A 21323-nucleotide genomic window follows, 5' to 3' on the forward strand; every position below is an offset into this window, starting at 1 on the left:
ATAGACGACATCACCAAACAGCTCCATAGTCACATACACAGCAAAGGAGAGATGTTGTTTACACCTAGTGATGTCAGTGGTATTGAGTGACATCACAGCACAGTGCTAAGGCTCCTGGGCCTGGACACAGCAGCGGCTGCAATATCTCAACGGAGAATACGTTTATATATATGTGTGTGTGTGCGCGTATATATATATATATATATATATATATATATATATATATATATATATTTCTCCGCCGAAATCACTTTTAAACCCATTTCCACCTTTTTTTCCCTTCTCTTCCTCTTACTTTTTTTTCACGTTTTTTTACGTTTTTCTCCTTTTCGCCTCTTTTCTGGGCGTATTATTCTTCTTTTTCTTCTTTTTTTTCGTCTAATGCATACCCCATCAGTGCAGCAATGCTTATTCAATACCGCCAGCAGATGGAGACACTGGGGGATAATTTTCTAAGGATTTATACTGATTTTTCCTGTCTGAATTTGTCGCACAGAAAGTTGCAGGCCAAATATGTGTGACATTTCTGCGACTTTAGCTTCTAGAGCATTTTTACAACATTATACATAGGTGCTGAATACATAAAAAGCGACTGTTCAGCGACAGACAAGTCGCATCGGCTGAAAGTAGGCCAGAATGTCAGTCCATGTTGGAGCAGGTTTAGATACAGTCTAAAGCATAGATCTCAAAGTCTGTGCACAGAATTTAGCAAGGGCCTCGCACCTTCTGATGCATCAGGTAGGTGCACTATAGCATAGCCTAACCCTCTGTACTTTGGTCTATATTGATGCGGGACATAGACAGCCAGCTGATGACCAATCCATTAGTGCAATGGATGGCTGGAAGCATTTGTCTTTGCCTTTGCAATACCACAGAAGCAATGCATGGTCAATGTACAGCAATGACACACCTGTGTGAACAGCCAGGAGACCCCCCCATGTTATGTTACATAGTTACATAGTTAGTACGGTCGAAAAAAGACATATGTCCATCAAGTTCAACCAGGGAATTAAGGGGTAGGGGTGTGGCGCGATATTGGGGAAGGGATGAGATTTTATATTTCTTCATAAGCATTAATCTTATTTTGTCAATTAGGAACATTCAGCACCCACCCGCTATCAAGGCAGCTGCCTATCATGTCATGCCCTACCTGCACAGGTGTGCTGGCTACTCAAATGATCCAATTAAGGAGGCCATTTAGTCAGCAGCAGCAGAAGTCCTGTGCCTGGACGCTCCAACAGCGGCCAGACACAAGCAGAAGCAGCAGAAGCAGCAGCAGCACCACCTTTTGTTTTTTGGCTGCAGCAGCAGCAGCAGCAGCAGCAAGGCCCACAGGGCTGGCTAGCTGGCTAGCCAGCAAGCAGGTAGCAATGAAAGTAGGAATCTTTCTTTTTAACCCTGTAAGGGGGTGGTGCACTGTACCCGAAGATACTGCCATATCGGGTCAATGCATAGGGCGACGGAAGCAAGCTTCGAAATCGGCCCCCGTTCTCAAAAATCCATTTAATATATGGTCCCCAGATAGGGGACGTATCAGATATTAAACTGATAAGAACAGATACTACACTTGATCTTAGCCAAAAGGCCGAGAAGCGATAACCGTGAAAGGGGCGGGCCCAACAAGGTCCCCTTCATGGGCACTATCACTGCTTGCTGTCAGGGAGGCTGCCAGACAATTTTCCATGCACACTCTGGGCTGGGGGGCAGTCAACCACCAGTACACACAGCAGAACCTAAACCCATACCATTATTGCTAAGCAGCAAGACAGGGGCCCATTGCACTCCCACGGGGCCTTTTTAAATGCAATCCATAACCCGGATTTGCCAGGAACCCTTCTTACTCCTCCTACTTGCATGTGACACTGGGCTTAGGATCTGCATAGGAAACACACACACAAGCACACACCTACCTTTGTTGCCTGCAGATGCCTCCTTGGCTGTCCCCAAACGGTATCAAACCAACACCCACGGGAAGCTGTAAGCATAGAGGACATGCCTGCACCCCATTGGACTTACCTGTGTGGGTTAAATCCGGGTTATTTGACAACCTATGGCGGTGATGGTTCTGCTCAGGCAGAGCAGTGCTGATGCTCCTCATAAAGCTGTCGCTGCTGTGAAGGTTCTAGGTGACATCACAATCCCTATGGTTACATACACAACAAAGCTGGGTTGTTGTTGTTTACACTCTGCAAGGCCTGTGGAAGTGAGTGACATCATAGCACTGTAGTTCTGAGGGTTCTAGATGGATGCAACAATCTCCTGTTGCTTCTATGAAGGCCATAATAGACGACATCACCAAACAGCTCCATAGTCACATACACAGCAAAGGAGAGATGTTGTTTACACCTAGTGATGTCAGTGGTATTGAGTGACATCACAGCACAGTGCTAAGGCTCCTGGGCCTGGACACAGCAGCGGCTGCAATATCTCAACGGAGAATACGTTTATATATATGTGTGTGTGTGCGCGTATATATATATATATATATATATATATATATATATATATATATATTTCTCCGCCGAAATCACTTTTAAACCCATTTCCACCTTTTTTTCCCTTCTCTTCCTCTTACTTTTTTTTCACGTTTTTTTACGTTTTTCTCCTTTTCGCCTCTTTTCTGGGCGTATTATTCTTCTTTTTCTTCTTTTTTTTCGTCTAATGCATACCCCATCAGTGCAGCAATGCTTATTCAATACCGCCAGCAGATGGAGACACTGGGGGATAATTTTCTAAGGATTTATACTGATTTTTCCTGTCTGAATTTGTCGCACAGAAAGTTGCAGGCCAAATATGTGTGACATTTCTGCGACTTTAGCTTCTAGAGCATTTTTACAACATTATACATAGGTGCTGAATACATAAAAAGCGACTGTTCAGCGACAGACAAGTCGCATCGGCTGAAAGTAGGCCAGAATGTCAGTCCATGTTGGAGCAGGTTTAGATACAGTCTAAAGCATAGATCTCAAAGTCTGTGCACAGAATTTAGCAAGGGCCTCGCACCTTCTGATGCATCAGGTAGGTGCACTATAGCATAGCCTAACCCTCTGTACTTTGGTCTATATTGATGCGGGACATAGACAGCCAGCTGATGACCAATCCATTAGTGCAATGGATGGCTGGAAGCATTTGTCTTTGCCTTTGCAATACCACAGAAGCAATGCATGGTCAATGTACAGCAATGACACACCTGTGTGAACAGCCAGGAGACCCCCCCATGTTATGTTACATAGTTACATAGTTAGTACGGTCGAAAAAAGACATATGTCCATCAAGTTCAACCAGGGAATTAAGGGGTAGGGGTGTGGCGCGATATTGGGGAAGGGATGAGATTTTATATTTCTTCATAAGCATTAATCTTATTTTGTCAATTAGGAACATTCAGCACCCACCCGCTATCAAGGCAGCTGCCTATCATGTCATGCCCTACCTGCACAGGTGTGCTGGCTACTCAAATGATCCAATTAAGGAGGCCATTTAGTCAGCAGCAGCAGAAGTCCTGTGCCTGGACGCTCCAACAGCGGCCAGACACAAGCAGAAGCAGCAGAAGCAGCAGCAGCACCACCTTTTGTTTTTTGGCTGCAGCAGCAGCAGCAGCAGCAGCAAGGCCCACAGGGCTGGCTAGCTGGCTAGCCAGCAAGCAGGTAGCAATGAAAGTAGGAATCTTTCTTTTTAACCCTGTAAGGGGGTGGTGCACTGTACCCGAAGATACTGCCATATCGGGTCAATGCATAGGGCGACGGAAGCAAGCTTCGAAATCGGCCCCCGTTCTCAAAAATCCATTTAATATATGGTCCCCAGATAGGGGACGTATCAGATATTAAACTGATAAGAACAGATACTACACTTGATCTTAGCCAAAAGGCCGAGAAGCGATAACCGTGAAAGGGGCGGGCCCAACAAGGTCCCCTTCATGGGCACTATCACTGCTTGCTGTCAGGGAGGCTGCCAGACAATTTTCCATGCACACTCTGGGCTGGGGGGCAGTCAACCACCAGTACACACAGCAGAACCTAAACCCATACCATTATTGCTAAGCAGCAAGACAGGGGCCCATTGCACTCCCACGGGGCCTTTTTAAATGCAATCCATAACCCGGATTTGCCAGGAACCCTTCTTACTCCTCCTACTTGCATGTGACACTGGGCTTAGGATCTGCATAGGAAACACACACACAAGCACACACCTACCTTTGTTGCCTGCAGATGCCTCCTTGGCTGTCCCCAAACGGTATCAAACCAACACCCACGGGAAGCTGTAAGCATAGAGGACATGCCTGCACCCCATTGGACTTACCTGTGTGGGTTAAATCCGGGTTATTTGACAACCTATGGCGGTGATGGTTCTGCTCAGGCAGAGCAGTGCTGATGCTCCTCATAAAGCTGTCGCTGCTGTGAAGGTTCTAGGTGACATCACAATCCCTATGGTTACATACACGACAAAGCTGGGTTGTTGTTGTTTACACTCTGCAAGGCCTGTGGAAGTGAGTGACATCATAGCACTGTAGTTCTGAGGGTTCTAGATGGATGCAACAATCTCCTGTTGCTTCTATGAAGGCCATAATAGACGACATCACCAAACAGCTCCATAGTCACATACACAGCAAAGGAGAGATGTTGTTTACACCTAGTGATGTCAGTGGTATTGAGTGACATCACAGCACAGTGCTAAGGCTCCTGGGCCTGGACACAGCAGCGGCTGCAATATCTCAACGGAGAATACGTTTATATATATGTGTGTGTGTGCGCGTATATATATATATATATATATATATATATATATATATATATATATATATATATTTCTCCGCCGAAATCACTTTTAAACCCATTTCCACCTTTTTTTCCCTTCTCTTCCTCTTACTTTTTTTTCACGTTTTTTTACGTTTTTCTCCTTTTCGCCTCTTTTCTGGGCGTATTATTCTTCTTTTTCTTCTTTTTTTTCGTCTAATGCATACCCCATCAGTGCAGCAATGCTTATTCAATACCGCCAGCAGATGGAGACACTGGGGGATAATTTTCTAAGGATTTATACTGATTTTTCCTGTCTGAATTTGTCGCACAGAAAGTTGCAGGCCAAATATGTGTGACATTTCTGCGACTTTAGCTTCTAGAGCATTTTTACAACATTATACATAGGTGCTGAATACATAAAAAGCGACTGTTCAGCGACAGACAAGTCGCATCGGCTGAAAGTAGGCCAGAATGTCAGTCCATGTTGGAGCAGGTTTAGATACAGTCTAAAGCATAGATCTCAAAGTCTGTGCACAGAATTTAGCAAGGGCCTCGCACCTTCTGATGCATCAGGTAGGTGCACTATAGCATAGCCTAACCCTCTGTACTTTGGTCTATATTGATGCGGGACATAGACAGCCAGCTGATGACCAATCCATTAGTGCAATGGATGGCTGGAAGCATTTGTCTTTGCCTTTGCAATACCACAGAAGCAATGCATGGTCAATGTACAGCAATGACACACCTGTGTGAACAGCCAGGAGACCCCCCCATGTTATGTTACATAGTTACATAGTTAGTACGGTCGAAAAAAGACATATGTCCATCAAGTTCAACCAGGGAATTAAGGGGTAGGGGTGTGGCGCGATATTGGGGAAGGGATGAGATTTTATATTTCTTCATAAGCATTAATCTTATTTTGTCAATTAGGAACATTCAGCACCCACCCGCTATCAAGGCAGCTGCCTATCATGTCATGCCCTACCTGCACAGGTGTGCTGGCTACTCAAATGATCCAATTAAGGAGGCCATTTAGTCAGCAGCAGCAGAAGTCCTGTGCCTGGACGCTCCAACAGCGGCCAGACACAAGCAGAAGCAGCAGAAGCAGCAGCAGCACCACCTTTTGTTTTTTGGCTGCAGCAGCAGCAGCAGCAGCAGCAAGGCCCACAGGGCTGGCTAGCTGGCTAGCCAGCAAGCAGGTAGCAATGAAAGTAGGAATCTTTCTTTTTAACCCTGTAAGGGGGTGGTGCACTGTACCCGAAGATACTGCCATATCGGGTCAATGCATAGGGCGACGGAAGCAAGCTTCGAAATCGGCCCCCGTTCTCAAAAATCCATTTAATATATGGTCCCCAGATAGGGGACGTATCAGATATTAAACTGATAAGAACAGATACTACACTTGATCTTAGCCAAAAGGCCGAGAAGCGATAACCGTGAAAGGGGCGGGCCCAACAAGGTCCCCTTCATGGGCACTATCACTGCTTGCTGTCAGGGAGGCTGCCAGACAATTTTCCATGCACACTCTGGGCTGGGGGGCAGTCAACCACCAGTACACACAGCAGAACCTAAACCCATACCATTATTGCTAAGCAGCAAGACAGGGGCCCATTGCACTCCCACGGGGCCTTTTTAAATGCAATCCATAACCCGGATTTGCCAGGAACCCTTCTTACTCCTCCTACTTGCATGTGACACTGGGCTTAGGATCTGCATAGGAAACACACACACAAGCACACACCTACCTTTGTTGCCTGCAGATGCCTCCTTGGCTGTCCCCAAACGGTATCAAACCAACACCCACGGGAAGCTGTAAGCATAGAGGACATGCCTGCACCCCATTGGACTTACCTGTGTGGGTTAAATCCGGGTTATTTGACAACCTATGGCGGTGATGGTTCTGCTCAGGCAGAGCAGTGCTGATGCTCCTCATAAAGCTGTCGCTGCTGTGAAGGTTCTAGGTGACATCACAATCCCTATGGTTACATACACGACAAAGCTGGGTTGTTGTTGTTTACACTCTGCAAGGCCTGTGGAAGTGAGTGACATCATAGCACTGTAGTTCTGAGGGTTCTAGATGGATGCAACAATCTCCTGTTGCTTCTATGAAGGCCATAATAGACGACATCACCAAACAGCTCCATAGTCACATACACAGCAAAGGAGAGATGTTGTTTACACCTAGTGATGTCAGTGGTATTGAGTGACATCACAGCACAGTGCTAAGGCTCCTGGGCCTGGACACAGCAGCGGCTGCAATATCTCAACGGAGAATACGTTTATATATATGTGTGTGTGTGCGCGTATATATATATATATATATATATATATATATATATATATATATATATATTTCTCCGCCGAAATCACTTTTAAACCCATTTCCACCTTTTTTTCCCTTCTCTTCCTCTTACTTTTTTTCACGTTTTTTTACGTTTTTCTCCTTTTCGCCTCTTTTCTGGGCGTATTATTCTTCTTTTTCTTCTTTTTTTTCGTCTAATGCATACCCCATCAGTGCAGCAATGCTTATTCAATACCGCCAGCAGATGGAGACACTGGGGGATAATTTTCTAAGGATTTATACTGATTTTTCCTGTCTGAATTTGTCGCACAGAAAGTTGCAGGCCAAATATGTGTGACATTTCTGCGACTTTAGCTTCTAGAGCATTTTTACAACATTATACATAGGTGCTGAATACATAAAAAGCGACTGTTCAGCGACAGACAAGTCGCATCGGCTGAAAGTAGGCCAGAATGTCAGTCCATGTTGGAGCAGGTTTAGATACAGTCTAAAGCATAGATCTCAAAGTCTGTGCACAGAATTTAGCAAGGGCCTCGCACCTTCTGATGCATCAGGTAGGTGCACTATAGCATAGCCTAACCCTCTGTACTTTGGTCTATATTGATGCGGGACATAGACAGCCAGCTGATGACCAATCCATTAGTGCAATGGATGGCTGGAAGCATTTGTCTTTGCCTTTGCAATACCACAGAAGCAATGCATGGTCAATGTACAGCAATGACACACCTGTGTGAACAGCCAGGAGACCCCCCCATGTTATGTTACATAGTTACATAGTTAGTACGGTCGAAAAAAGACATATGTCCATCAAGTTCAACCAGGGAATTAAGGGGTAGGGGTGTGGCGCGATATTGGGGAAGGGATGAGATTTTATATTTCTTCATAAGCATTAATCTTATTTTGTCAATTAGGAACATTCAGCACCCACCCGCTATCAAGGCAGCTGCCTATCATGTCATGCCCTACCTGCACAGGTGTGCTGGCTACTCAAATGATCCAATTAAGGAGGCCATTTAGTCAGCAGCAGCAGAAGTCCTGTGCCTGGACGCTCCAACAGCGGCCAGACACAAGCAGAAGCAGCAGAAGCAGCAGCAGCACCACCTTTTGTTTTTTGGCTGCAGCAGCAGCAGCAGCAGCAGCAAGGCCCACAGGGCTGGCTAGCTGGCTAGCCAGCAAGCAGGTAGCAATGAAAGTAGGAATCTTTCTTTTTAACCCTGTAAGGGGGTGGTGCACTGTACCCGAAGATACTGCCATATCGGGTCAATGCATAGGGCGACGGAAGCAAGCTTCGAAATCGGCCCCCGTTCTCAAAAATCCATTTAATATATGGTCCCCAGATAGGGGACGTATCAGATATTAAACTGATAAGAACAGATACTACACTTGATCTTAGCCAAAAGGCCGAGAAGCGATAACCGTGAAAGGGGCGGGCCCAACAAGGTCCCCTTCATGGGCACTATCACTGCTTGCTGTCAGGGAGGCTGCCAGACAATTTTCCATGCACACTCTGGGCTGGGGGGCAGTCAACCACCAGTACACACAGCAGAACCTAAACCCATACCATTATTGCTAAGCAGCAAGACAGGGGCCCATTGCACTCCCACGGGGCCTTTTTAAATGCAATCCATAACCCGGATTTGCCAGGAACCCTTCTTACTCCTCCTACTTGCATGTGACACTGGGCTTAGGATCTGCATAGGAAACACACACACAAGCACACACCTACCTTTGTTGCCTGCAGATGCCTCCTTGGCTGTCCCCAAACGGTATCAAACCAACACCCACGGGAAGCTGTAAGCATAGAGGACATGCCTGCACCCCATTGGACTTACCTGTGTGGGTTAAATCCGGGTTATTTGACAACCTATGGCGGTGATGGTTCTGCTCAGGCAGAGCAGTGCTGATGCTCCTCATAAAGCTGTCGCTGCTGTGAAGGTTCTAGGTGACATCACAATCCCTATGGTTACATACACGACAAAGCTGGGTTGTTGTTGTTTACACTCTGCAAGGCCTGTGGAAGTGAGTGACATCATAGCACTGTAGTTCTGAGGGTTCTAGATGGATGCAACAATCTCCTGTTGCTTCTATGAAGGCCATAATAGACGACATCACCAAACAGCTCCATAGTCACATACACAGCAAAGGAGAGATGTTGTTTACACCTAGTGATGTCAGTGGTATTGAGTGACATCACAGCACAGTGCTAAGGCTCCTGGGCCTGGACACAGCAGCGGCTGCAATATCTCAACGGAGAATACGTTTATATATATGTGTGTGTGTGCGCGTATATATATATATATATATATATATATATATATATATATATATATTTCTCCGCCGAAATCACTTTTAAACCCATTTCCACCTTTTTTTCCCTTCTCTTCCTCTTACTTTTTTTTCACGTTTTTTTACGTTTTTCTCCTTTTCGCCTCTTTTCTGGGCGTATTATTCTTCTTTTTCTTCTTTTTTTTCGTCTAATGCATACCCCATCAGTGCAGCAATGCTTATTCAATACCGCCAGCAGATGGAGACACTGGGGGATAATTTTCTAAGGATTTATACTGATTTTTCCTGTCTGAATTTGTCGCACAGAAAGTTGCAGGCCAAATATGTGTGACATTTCTGCGACTTTAGCTTCTAGAGCATTTTTACAACATTATACATAGGTGCTGAATACATAAAAAGCGACTGTTCAGCGACAGACAAGTCGCATCGGCTGAAAGTAGGCCAGAATGTCAGTCCATGTTGGAGCAGGTTTAGATACAGTCTAAAGCATAGATCTCAAAGTCTGTGCACAGAATTTAGCAAGGGCCTCGCACCTTCTGATGCATCAGGTAGGTGCACTATAGCATAGCCTAACCCTCTGTACTTTGGTCTATATTGATGCGGGACATAGACAGCCAGCTGATGACCAATCCATTAGTGCAATGGATGGCTGGAAGCATTTGTCTTTGCCTTTGCAATACCACAGAAGCAATGCATGGTCAATGTACAGCAATGACACACCTGTGTGAACAGCCAGGAGACCCCCCCATGTTATGTTACATAGTTACATAGTTAGTACGGTCGAAAAAAGACATATGTCCATCAAGTTCAACCAGGGAATTAAGGGGTAGGGGTGTGGCGCGATATTGGGGAAGGGATGAGATTTTATATTTCTTCATAAGCATTAATCTTATTTTGTCAATTAGGAACATTCAGCACCCACCCGCTATCAAGGCAGCTGCCTATCATGTCATGCCCTACCTGCACAGGTGTGCTGGCTACTCAAATGATCCAATTAAGGAGGCCATTTAGTCAGCAGCAGCAGAAGTCCTGTGCCTGGACGCTCCAACAGCGGCCAGACACAAGCAGAAGCAGCAGAAGCAGCAGCAGCACCACCTTTTGTTTTTTGGCTGCAGCAGCAGCAGCAGCAGCAGCAAGGCCCACAGGGCTGGCTAGCTGGCTAGCCAGCAAGCAGGTAGCAATGAAAGTAGGAATCTTTCTTTTTAACCCTGTAAGGGGGTGGTGCACTGTACCCGAAGATACTGCCATATCGGGTCAATGCATAGGGCGACGGAAGCAAGCTTCGAAATCGGCCCCCGTTCTCAAAAATCCATTTAATATATGGTCCCCAGATAGGGGACGTATCAGATATTAAACTGATAAGAACAGATACTACACTTGATCTTAGCCAAAAGGCCGAGAAGCGATAACCGTGAAAGGGGCGGGCCCAACAAGGTCCCCTTCATGGGCACTATCACTGCTTGCTGTCAGGGAGGCTGCCAGACAATTTTCCATGCACACTCTGGGCTGGGGGGCAGTCAACCACCAGTACACACAGCAGAACCTAAACCCATACCATTATTGCTAAGCAGCAAGACAGGGGCCCATTGCACTCCCACGGGGCCTTTTTAAATGCAATCCATAACCCGGATTTGCCAGGAACCCTTCTTACTCCTCCTACTTGCATGTGACACTGGGCTTAGGATCTGCATAGGAAACACACACACAAGCACACACCTACCTTTGTTGCCTGCAGATGCCTCCTTGGCTGTCCCCAAACGGTATCAAACCAACACCCAGGGGAAGCTGTAAGCATAGAGGACATGCCTGCACCCCATTGGACTTACCTGTGTGGGTTAAATCCGGGTTATTTGACAACCTATGGCGGTGATGGTTCTGCTCAGGCAGAGCAGTGCTGATGCTCCTCATAAAGCTGTCGCTGCTGTGAAGGTTCTAGGTGACATCACAATCCCTATGGTTACATACACGACAAAGCTGGGTTGTTGTTGTTTACACTCTGCAAGGCCTGTGGAAGTGAGTGACATCATAGCACTGTAGTTCTGAGGGTTCTAGATGGATGCAACAATCTCCTGTTGCTTCTATGAAGGCCATAATAGACGACATCACCAAACAGCTCCATAGTCACATACACAGCAAAGGAGAGATGTTGTTTACACCTAGTGATGTCAGTGGTATTGAGTGACATCACAGCACAGTGCTAAGGCTCCTGGGCCTGGACACAGCAGCGGCTGCAATATCTCAACGGAGAATACGTTTATATATATGTGTGTGTGTGCGCGTATATATATATATATATATATATATATATATATATATATTTCTCCGCCGAAATCACTTTTAAACCCATTTCCACCTTTTTTTCCCTTCTCTTCCTCTTACTTTTTTTTCACGTTTTTTTACGTTTTTCTCCTTTTCGCCTCTTTTCTGGGCGTATTATTCTTCTTTTTCTTCTTTTTTTTCGTCTAATGCATACCCCATCAGTGCAGCAATGCTTATTCAATACCGCCAGCAGATGGAGACACTGGGGGATAATTTTCTAAGGATTTATACTGATTTTTCCTGTCTGAATTTGTCGCACAGAAAGTTGCAGGCCAAATATGTGTGACATTTCTGCGACTTTAGCTTCTAGAGCATTTTTACAACATTATACATAGGTGCTGAATACATAAAAAGCGACTGTTCAGCGACAGACAAGTCGCATCGGCTGAAAGTAGGCCAGAATGTCAGTCCATGTTGGAGCAGGTTTAGATACAGTCTAAAGCATAGATCTCAAAGTCTGTGCACAGAATTTAGCAAGGGCCTCGCACCTTCTGATGCATCAGGTAGGTGCACTATAGCATAGCCTAACCCTCTGTACTTTGGTCTATATTGATGCGGGACATAGACAGCCAGCTGATGACCAATCCATTAGTGCAATGGATGGCTGGAAGCATTTGTCTTTGCCTTTGCAATACCACAGAAGCAATGCATGGTCAATGTACAGCAATGACACACCTGTGTGAACAGCCAGGAGACCCCCCCATGTTATGTTACATAGTTACATAGTTAGTACGGTCGAAAAAAGACATATGTCCATCAAGTTCAACCAGGGAATTAAGGGGTAGGGGTGTGGCGCGATATTGGGGAAGGGATGAGATTTTATATTTCTTCATAAGCATTAATCTTATTTTGTCAATTAGGAACATTCAGCACCCACCCGCTATCAAGGCAGCTGCCTATCATGTCATGCCCTACCTGCACAGGTGTGCTGGCTACTCAAATGATCCAATTAAGGAGGCCATTTAGTCAGCAGCAGCAGAAGTCCTGTGCCTGGACGCTCCAACAGCGGCCAGACACAAGCAGAAGCAGCAGAAGCAGCAGCAGCACCACCTTTTGTTTTTTGGCTGCAGCAGCAGCAGCAGCAGCAGCAAGGCCCACAGGGCTGGCTAGCTGGCTAGCCAGCAAGCAGGTAGCAATGAAAGTAGGAATCTTTCTTTTTAACCCTGTAAGGGGGTGGTGCACTGTACCCGAAGATACTGCCATATCGGGTCAATGCATAGGGCGACGGAAGCAAGCTTCGAAATCGGCCCCCGTTCTCAAAAATCCATTTAATATATGGTCCCCAGATAGGGGACGTATCAGATATTAAACTGATAAGAACAGATACTACACTTGATCTTAGCCAAAAGGCCGAGAAGCGATAACCGTGAAAGGGGCGGGCCCAACAAGGTCCCCTTCATGGGCACTATCACTGCTTGCTGTCAGGGAGGCTGCCAGACAATTTTCCATGCACACTCTGGGCTGGGGGGCAGTCAACCACCAGTACACACAGCAGAACCTAAACCCATACCATTATTGCTAAGCAGCAAGACAGGGGCCCATTGCACTCCCACGGGGCCTTTTTAAATGCAATCCATAACCCGGATTTGCCAGGAACCCTTCTTACTCCTCCTACTTGCATGTGACACTGGGCTTAGGATCTGCATAGGAAACACACACACAAGCACACACCTACCTTTGTTGCCTGCAGATGCCTCCTTGGCTGTCCCCAAACGGTATCAAACCAACACCCACGGGAAGCTGTAAGCATAGAGGACATGCCTGCACCCCATTGGACTTACCTGTGTGGGTTAAATCCGGGTTATTTGACAACCTATGGCGGTGATGGTTCTGCTCAGGCAGAGCAGTGCTGATGCTCCTCATAAAGCTGTCGCTGCTGTGAAGGTTCTAGGTGACATCACAATCCCTATGGTTACATACACGACAAAGCTGGGTTGTTGTTGTTTACACTCTGCAAGGCCTGTGGAAGTGAGTGACATCATAGCACTGTAGTTCTGAGGGTTCTAGATGGATGCAACAATCTCCTGTTGCTTCTATGAAGGCCATAATAGACGACATCACCAAACAGCTCCATAGTCACATACACAGCAAAGGAGAGATGTTGTTTACACCTAGTGATGTCAGTGGTATTGAGTGACATCACAGCACAGTGCTAAGGCTCCTGGGCCTGGACACAGCAGCGGCTGCAATATCTCAACGGAGAATACGTTTATATATATGTGTGTGTGTGCGCGTATATATATATATATATATATATATATATATATATATATATATATATATTTCTCCGCCGAAATCACTTTTAAACCCATTTCCACCTTTTTTTCCCTTCTCTTCCTCTTACTTTTTTTTCACGTTTTTTTACGTTTTTCTCCTTTTCGCCTCTTTTCTGGGCGTATTATTCTTCTTTTTCTTCTTTTTTTTCGTCTAATGCATACCCCATCAGTGCAGCAATGCTTATTCAATACCGCCAGCAGATGGAGACACTGGGGGATAATTTTCTAAGGATTTATACTGATTTTTCCTGTCTGAATTTGTCGCACAGAAAGTTGCAGGCCAAATATGTGTGACATTTCTGCGACTTTAGCTTCTAGAGCATTTTTACAACATTATACATAGGTGCTGAATACATAAAAAGCGACTGTTCAGCGACAGACAAGTCGCATCGGCTGAAAGTAGGCCAGAATGTCAGTCCATGTTGGAGCAGGTTTAGATACAGTCTAAAGCATAGATCTCAAAGTCTGTGCACAGAATTTAGCAAGGGCCTCGCACCTTCTGATGCATCAGGTAGGTGCACTATAGCATAGCCTAACCCTCTGTACTTTGGTCTATATTGATGCGGGACATAGACAGCCAGCTGATGACCAATCCATTAGTGCAATGGATGGCTGGAAGCATTTGTCTTTGCCTTTGCAATACCACAGAAGCAATGCATGGTCAATGTACAGCAATGACACACCTGTGTGAACAGCCAGGAGACCCCCCCATGTTATGTTACATAGTTACATAGTTAGTACGGTCGAAAAAAGACATATGTCCATCAAGTTCAACCAGGGAATTAAGGGGTAGGGGTGTGGCGCGATATTGGGGAAGGGATGAGATTTTATATTTCTTCATAAGCATTAATCTTATTTTGTCAATTAGGAACATTCAGCACCCACCCGCTATCAAGGCAGCTGCCTATCATGTCATGCCCTACCTGCACAGGTGTGCTGGCTACTCAAATGATCCAATTAAGGAGGCCATTTAGTCAGCAGCAGCAGAAGTCCTGTGCCTGGACGCTCCAACAGCGGCCAGACACAAGCAGAAGCAGCAGAAGCAGCAGCAGCACCACCTTTTGTTTTTTGGCTGCAGCAGCAGCAGCAGCAGCAGCAAGGCCCACAGGGCTGGCTAGCTGGCTAGCCAGCAAGCAGGTAGCAATGAAAGTAGGAATCTTTCTTTTTAACCCTGTAAGGGGGTGGTGCACTGTACCCGAAGATACTGCCATATCGGGTCAATGCATAGGGCGACGGAAGCAAGCTTCGAAATCGGCCCCCGTTCTCAAAAATCCATTTAATATATGGTCCCCAGATAGGGGACGTATCAGATATTAAACTGATAAGAACAGATACTACACTTGATCTTAGCCAAAAGGCCGAGAAGCGATAACCGTGAAAGGGGCGGGCCCAACAAGGTCCCCTTCATGGGCACTATCACTGCTTGCTGTCAGGGAGGCTGCCAGACAATTTTCCATGCACACTCTGGGCTGGGGGGCAGTCAACCACCAGTACACACAGCAGAACCTAAACCCATACCATTATTGCTAAGCAGCAAGACAGGGGCCCATTGCACTCCCACGGGGCCTTTTTAAATGCAATCCATAACCCGGATTTGCCAGGAACCCTTCTTACTCCTCCTACTTGCATGTGACACTGGGCTTAGGATCTGCATAGGAAACACACACACAAGCACACACCTACCTTTGTTGCCTGCAGATGCCTCCTTGGCTGTCCCCAAACGGTATCAAACCAACACCCACGGGAAGCTGTAAGCATAGAGGACATGCCTGCACCCCATTGGACTTACCTGTGTGGGTTAAATCCGGGTTATTTGACAACCTATGGCGGTGATGGTTCTGCTCAGGCAGAGCAGTGCTGATGCTCCTCATAAAGCTGTCGCTGCTGTGAAGGTTCTAGGTGACATCACAATCCCTATGGTTACATACACGACAAAGCTGGGTTGTTGTTGTTTACACTCTGCAAGGCCTGTGGAAGTGAGTGACATCATAGCACTGTAGTTCTGAGGGTTCTAGATGGATGCAACAATCTCCTGTTGCTTCTATGAAGGCCATAATAGACGACATCACCAAACAGCTCCATAGTCACATACACAGCAAAGGAGAGATGTTGTTTACACCTAGTGATGTCAGTGGTATTGAGTGACATCACAGCACAGTGCTAAGGCTCCTGGGCCTGGACACAGCAGCGGCTGCAATATCTCAACGGAGAATACGTTTATATATATGTGTGTGTGTGCGCGTATATATATATATATATATATATATATATATATATATATATATATTTCTCCGCCGAAATCACTTTTAAACCCATTTCCACCTTTTTTTCCCTTCTCTTCCTCTTACTTTTTTTTCACGTTTTTTTACGTTTTTCTCCTTTTCGCCTCTTTTCTGGGCGTATTATTCTTCTTTTTCTTCTTTTTTTTCGTCTAATGCATACCCCATCAGTGCAGCAATGCTTATTCAATACCGCCAGCAGATGGAGACACTGGGGGATAATTTTCTAAGGATTTATACTGATTTTTCCTGTCTGAATTTGTCGCACAGAAAGTTGCAGGCCAAATATGTGTGACATTTCTGCGACTTTAGCTTCTAGAGCATTTTTACAACATTATACATAGGTGCTGAATACATAAAAAGCGACTGTTCAGCGACAGACAAGTCGCATCGGCTGAAAGTAGGCCAGAATGTCAGTCCATGTTGGAGCAGGTTTAGATACAGTCTAAAGCATAGATCTCAAAGTCTGTGCACAGAATTTAGCAAGGGCCTCGCACCTTCTGATGCATCAGGTAGGTGCACTATAGCATAGCCTAACCCTCTGTACTTTGGTCTATATTGATGCGGGACATAGACAGCCAGCTGATGACCAATCCATTAGTGCAATGGATGGCTGGAAGCATTTGTCTTTGCCTTTGCAATACCACAGAAGCAATGCATGGTCAATGTACAGCAATGACACACCTGTGTGAACAGCCAGGAGACCCCCCCATGTTATGTTACATAGTTACATAGTTAGTACGGTCGAAAAAAGACATATGTCCATCAAGTTCAACCAGGGAATTAAGGGGTAGGGGTGTGGCGCGATATTGGGGAAGGGATGAGATTTTATATTTCTTCATAAGCATTAATCTTATTTTGTCAATTAGGAACATTCAGCACCCACCCGCTATCAAGGCAGCTGCCTATCATGTCATGCCCTACCTGCACAGGTGTGCTGGCTACTCAAATGATCCAATTAAGGAGGCCATTTAGTCAGCAGCAGCAGAAGTCCTGTGCCTGGACGCTCCAACAGCGGCCAGACACAAGCAGAAGCAGCAGAAGCAGCAGCAGCACCACCTTTTGTTTTTTGGCTGCAGCAGCAGCAGCAGCAGCAAGGCCCACAGGGCTGGCTAGCTGGCTAGCCAGCAAGCAGGTAGCAATGAAAGTAGGAATCTTTCTTTTTAACCCTGTAAGGGGGTGGTGCACTGTACCCGAAGATACTGCCATATCGGGTCAATGCATAGGGCGACGGAAGCAAGCTTCGAAATCGGCCCCCGTTCTCAAAAATCCATTTAATATATGGTCCCCAGATAGGGGACGTATCAGATATTAAACTGATAAGAACAGATACTACACTTGATCTTAGCCAAAAGGCCGAGAAGCGATAACCGTGAAAGGGGCGGGCCCAACAAGGTCCCCTTCATGGGCACTATCACTGCTTGCTGTCAGGGAGGCTGCCAGACAATTTTCCATGCACACTCTGGGCTGGGGGGCAGTCAACCACCAGTACACACAGCAGAACCTAAACCCATACCATTATTGCTAAGCAGCAAGACAGGGGCCCATTGCACTCCCACGGGGCCTTTTTAAATGCAATCCATAACCCGGATTTGCCAGGAACCCTTCTTACTCCTCCTACTTGCATGTGACACTGGGCTTAGGATCTGCATAGGAAACACACACACAAGCACACACCTACCTTTGTTGCCTGCAGATGCCTCCTTGGCTGTCCCCAAACGGTATCAAACCAACACCCACGGGAAGCTGTAAGCATAGAGGACATGCCTGCACCCCATTGGACTTACCTGTGTGGGTTAAATCCGGGTTATTTGACAACCTATGGCGGTGATGGTTCTGCTCAGGCAGAGCAGTGCTGATGCTCCTCATAAAGCTGTCGCTGCTGTGAAGGTTCTAGGTGACATCACAATCCCTATGGTTACATACACGACAAAGCTGGGTTGTTGTTGTTTACACTCTGCAAGGCCTGTGGAAGTGAGTGACATCATAGCACTGTAGTTCTGAGGGTTCTAGATGGATGCAACAATCTCCTGTTGCTTCTATGAAGGCCATAATAGACGACATCACCAAACAGCTCCATAGTCACATACACAGCAAAGGAGAGATGTTGTTTACACCTAGTGATGTCAGTGGTATTGAGTGACATCACAGCACAGTGCTAAGGCTCCTGGGCCTGGACACAGCAGCGGCTGCAATATCTCAACGGAGAATACGTTTATATATATGTGTGTGTGTGCGCGTATATATATATATATATATATATATATATATATATATATATTTCTCCGCCGAAATCACTTTTAAACCCATTTCCACCTTTTTTTCCCTTCTCTTCCTCTTACTTTTTTTTCACGTTTTTTTACGTTTTTCTCCTTTTCGCCTCTTTTCTGGGCGTATTATTCTTCTTTTTCTTCTTTTTTTTCGTCTAATGCATACCCCATCAGTGCAGCAATGCTTATTCAATACCGCCAGCAGATGGAGACACTGGGGGATAATTTTCTAAGGATTTATACTGATTTTTCCTGTCTGAATTTGTCGCACAGAAAGTTGCAGGCCAAATATGTGTGACATTTCTGCGACTTTAGCTTCTAGAGCATTTTTACAACATTATACATAGGTGCTGAATACATAAAAAGCGACTGTTCAGCGACAGACAAGTCGCATCGGCTGAAAGTAGGCCAGAATGTCAGTCCATGTTGGAGCAGGTTTAGATACAGTCTAAAGCATAGATCTCAAAGTCTGTGCACAGAATTTAGCAAGGGCCTCGCACCTTCTGATGCATCAGGTAGGTGCACTATAGCATAGCCTAACCCTCTGTACTTTGGTCTATATTGATGCGGGACATAGACAGCCAGCTGATGACCAATCCATTAGTGCAATGGATGGCTGGAAGCATTTGTCTTTGCCTTTGCAATACCACAGAAGCAATGCATGGTCAATGTACAGCAATGACACACCTGTGTGAACAGCCAGGAGACCCCCCCATGTTATGTTACATAGTTACATAGTTAGTACGGTCGAAAAAAGACATATGTCCATCAAGTTCAACCAGGGAATTAAGGGGTAGGGGTGTGGCGCGATATTGGGGAAGGGATGAGATTTTATATTTCTTCATAAGCATTAATCTTATTTTGTCAATTAGGAACATTCAGCACCCACCCGCTATCAAGGCAGCTGCCTATCATGTCATGCCCTACCTGCACAGGTGTGCTGGCTACTCAAATGATCCAATTAAGGAGGCCATTTAGTCAGCAGCAGCAGAAGTCCTGTGCCTGGACGCTCCAACAGCGGCCAGACACAAGCAGAAGCAGCAGAAGCAGCAGCAGCACCACCTTTTGTTTTTTGGCTGCAGCAGCAGCAGCAGCAGCAGCAAGGCCCACAGGGCTGGCTAGCTGGCTAGCCAGCAAGCAGGTAGCAATGAAAGTAGGAATCTTTCTTTTTAACCCTGTAAGGGGGTGGTGCACTGTACCCGAAGATACTGCCATATCGGGTCAATGCATAGGGCGACGGAAGCAAGCTTCGAAATCGGCCCCCGTTCTCAAAAATCCATTTAATATATGGTCCCCAGATAGGGGACGTGTCAGATATTAAACTGATAAGAACAGATACTACACTTGATTTTAGCCAAAAGGCCGAGAAGCGATAACCGTGAAAGGGGCGGGCCCAACAAGGTCCCCTTCATGGGCACTATCACTGCTTGCTGTCAGGGAGGCTGCCAGACAATTTTCCATGCACACTCTGGGCTGGGGGGCAGTCAACCACCAGTACACACAGCAGAACCTAAACCCATACCATTATTGCTAAGCAGCAAGACAGGGGCCCATTGCACTCCCACGGGGCCTTTTTAAATGCAATCCATAACCCGGATTTGCCAGGAACCCTTCTTACTCCTCCTACTTGCATGTGACACTGGGCTTAGGATCTGCATAGGAAACACACACACAAGCACACACCTACCTTTGTTGCCTGCAGATGCCTCCTTGGCTGTCCCCAAACGGTATCAAACCAACACCCACGGGAAGCTGTAAGCATAGAGGACATGCCTGCACCCCATTGGACTTACCTGTGTGGGTTAAATCCGGGTTATTTGACAACCTATGGCGGTGATGGTTCTGCTCAGGCAGAGCAGTGCTGATGCTCCTCATAAAGCTGTCGCTGCTGTGAAGGTTCTAGGTGACATCACAATCCCTATGGTTACATACACGACAAAGCTGGGTTGTTGTTGTTTACACTCTGCAAGGCCTGTGGAAGTGAGTGACATCATAGCACTGTAGTTCTGAGGGTTCTAGATGGATGCAACAATCTCCTGTTGCTTCTATGAAGGCCATAATAGACGACATCACCAAACAGCTCCATAGTCACATACACAGCAAAGGAGAGATGTTGTTTACACCTAGTGATGTCAGTGGTATTGAGTGACATCACAGCACAGTGCTAAGGCTCCTGGGCCTGGACACAGCAGCGGCTGCAATATCTCAACGGAGAATACGTTTATATATATGTGTGTGTGTGCGCGTATATATATATATATATATATATATATATATATATATATTTCTCCGCCGAAATCACTTTTAAACCCATTTCCACCTTTTTTTCCCTTCTCTTCCTCTTACTTTTTTTTCACGTTTTTTTACGTTTTTCTCCTTTTCGCCTCTTTTCTGGGCGTATTATTCTTCTTTTTCTTCTTTTTTTTCGTCTAATGCATACCCCATCAGTGCAGCAATGCTTATTCAATACCGCCAGCAGATGGAGACACTGGGGGATAATTTTCTAAGGATTTATACTGATTTTTCCTGTCTGAATTTGTCGCACAGAAAGTTGCAGGCCAAATATGTGTGACATTTCTGCGACTTTAGCTTCTAGAGCATTTTTACAACATTATACATAGGTGCTGAATACATAAAAAGCGACTGTTCAGCGACAGACAAGTCGCATCGGCTGAAAGTAGGCCAGAATGTCAGTCCATGTTGGAGCAGGTTTAGATACAGTCTAAAGCATAGATCTCAAAGTCTGTGCACAGAATTTAGCAAGGGCCTCGCACCTTCTGATGCATCAGGTAGGTGCACTATAGCATAGCCTAACCCTCTGTACTTTGGTCTATATTGATGCGGGACATAGACAGCCA

At 45.8% G+C, this 21323-nt stretch overlaps 9 non-coding genes across 9 annotated transcripts; all 9 read right to left on the minus strand.

The window, feature by feature from the left end:
• Nucleotides 1-1406: 1406 nt before the first annotated feature.
• LOC130327501 (U2 spliceosomal RNA) lies at nt 1407-1597 on the minus strand. The gene has a single exon (XR_008871872.1). It is a non-coding gene; the product is annotated as a U2 spliceosomal RNA (small nuclear RNA).
• Nucleotides 1598-3686: 2089 nt separating this feature from the next.
• LOC130327502 (U2 spliceosomal RNA) lies at nt 3687-3877 on the minus strand. Its single transcript, XR_008871873.1, has one exon. It is a non-coding gene; the product is annotated as a U2 spliceosomal RNA (small nuclear RNA).
• A 2097-nt stretch (nt 3878-5974) lies between these two features.
• Nucleotides 5975-6165, minus strand: LOC130327504 (U2 spliceosomal RNA). Its single transcript, XR_008871874.1, has one exon. It is a non-coding gene; the product is annotated as a U2 spliceosomal RNA (small nuclear RNA).
• Nucleotides 6166-8257: 2092 nt separating this feature from the next.
• On the minus strand, nt 8258-8448 carry LOC130327505 (U2 spliceosomal RNA). The gene has a single exon (XR_008871875.1). It is a non-coding gene; the product is annotated as a U2 spliceosomal RNA (small nuclear RNA).
• Nucleotides 8449-10537: 2089 nt separating this feature from the next.
• On the minus strand, nt 10538-10728 carry LOC130327506 (U2 spliceosomal RNA). The gene has a single exon (XR_008871876.1). It is a non-coding gene; the product is annotated as a U2 spliceosomal RNA (small nuclear RNA).
• A 2083-nt stretch (nt 10729-12811) lies between these two features.
• LOC130327507 (U2 spliceosomal RNA) lies at nt 12812-13002 on the minus strand. Its single transcript, XR_008871877.1, has one exon. It is a non-coding gene; the product is annotated as a U2 spliceosomal RNA (small nuclear RNA).
• Nucleotides 13003-15095: 2093 nt separating this feature from the next.
• On the minus strand, nt 15096-15286 carry LOC130327509 (U2 spliceosomal RNA). The gene has a single exon (XR_008871879.1). It is a non-coding gene; the product is annotated as a U2 spliceosomal RNA (small nuclear RNA).
• Nucleotides 15287-17372: 2086 nt separating this feature from the next.
• Nucleotides 17373-17563, minus strand: LOC130327510 (U2 spliceosomal RNA). The gene has a single exon (XR_008871880.1). It is a non-coding gene; the product is annotated as a U2 spliceosomal RNA (small nuclear RNA).
• A 2085-nt stretch (nt 17564-19648) lies between these two features.
• LOC130327562 (U2 spliceosomal RNA) lies at nt 19649-19839 on the minus strand. Its single transcript, XR_008871927.1, has one exon. It is a non-coding gene; the product is annotated as a U2 spliceosomal RNA (small nuclear RNA).
• Between the last annotated feature and the right edge of the window lie 1484 nt (nt 19840-21323).

This window comes from Hyla sarda, unplaced genomic scaffold (genome assembly GCF_029499605.1).
Source record: "Hyla sarda isolate aHylSar1 unplaced genomic scaffold, aHylSar1.hap1 scaffold_300, whole genome shotgun sequence".
Lineage (NCBI taxonomy): Eukaryota > Metazoa > Chordata > Amphibia > Anura > Hylidae > Hyla > Hyla sarda.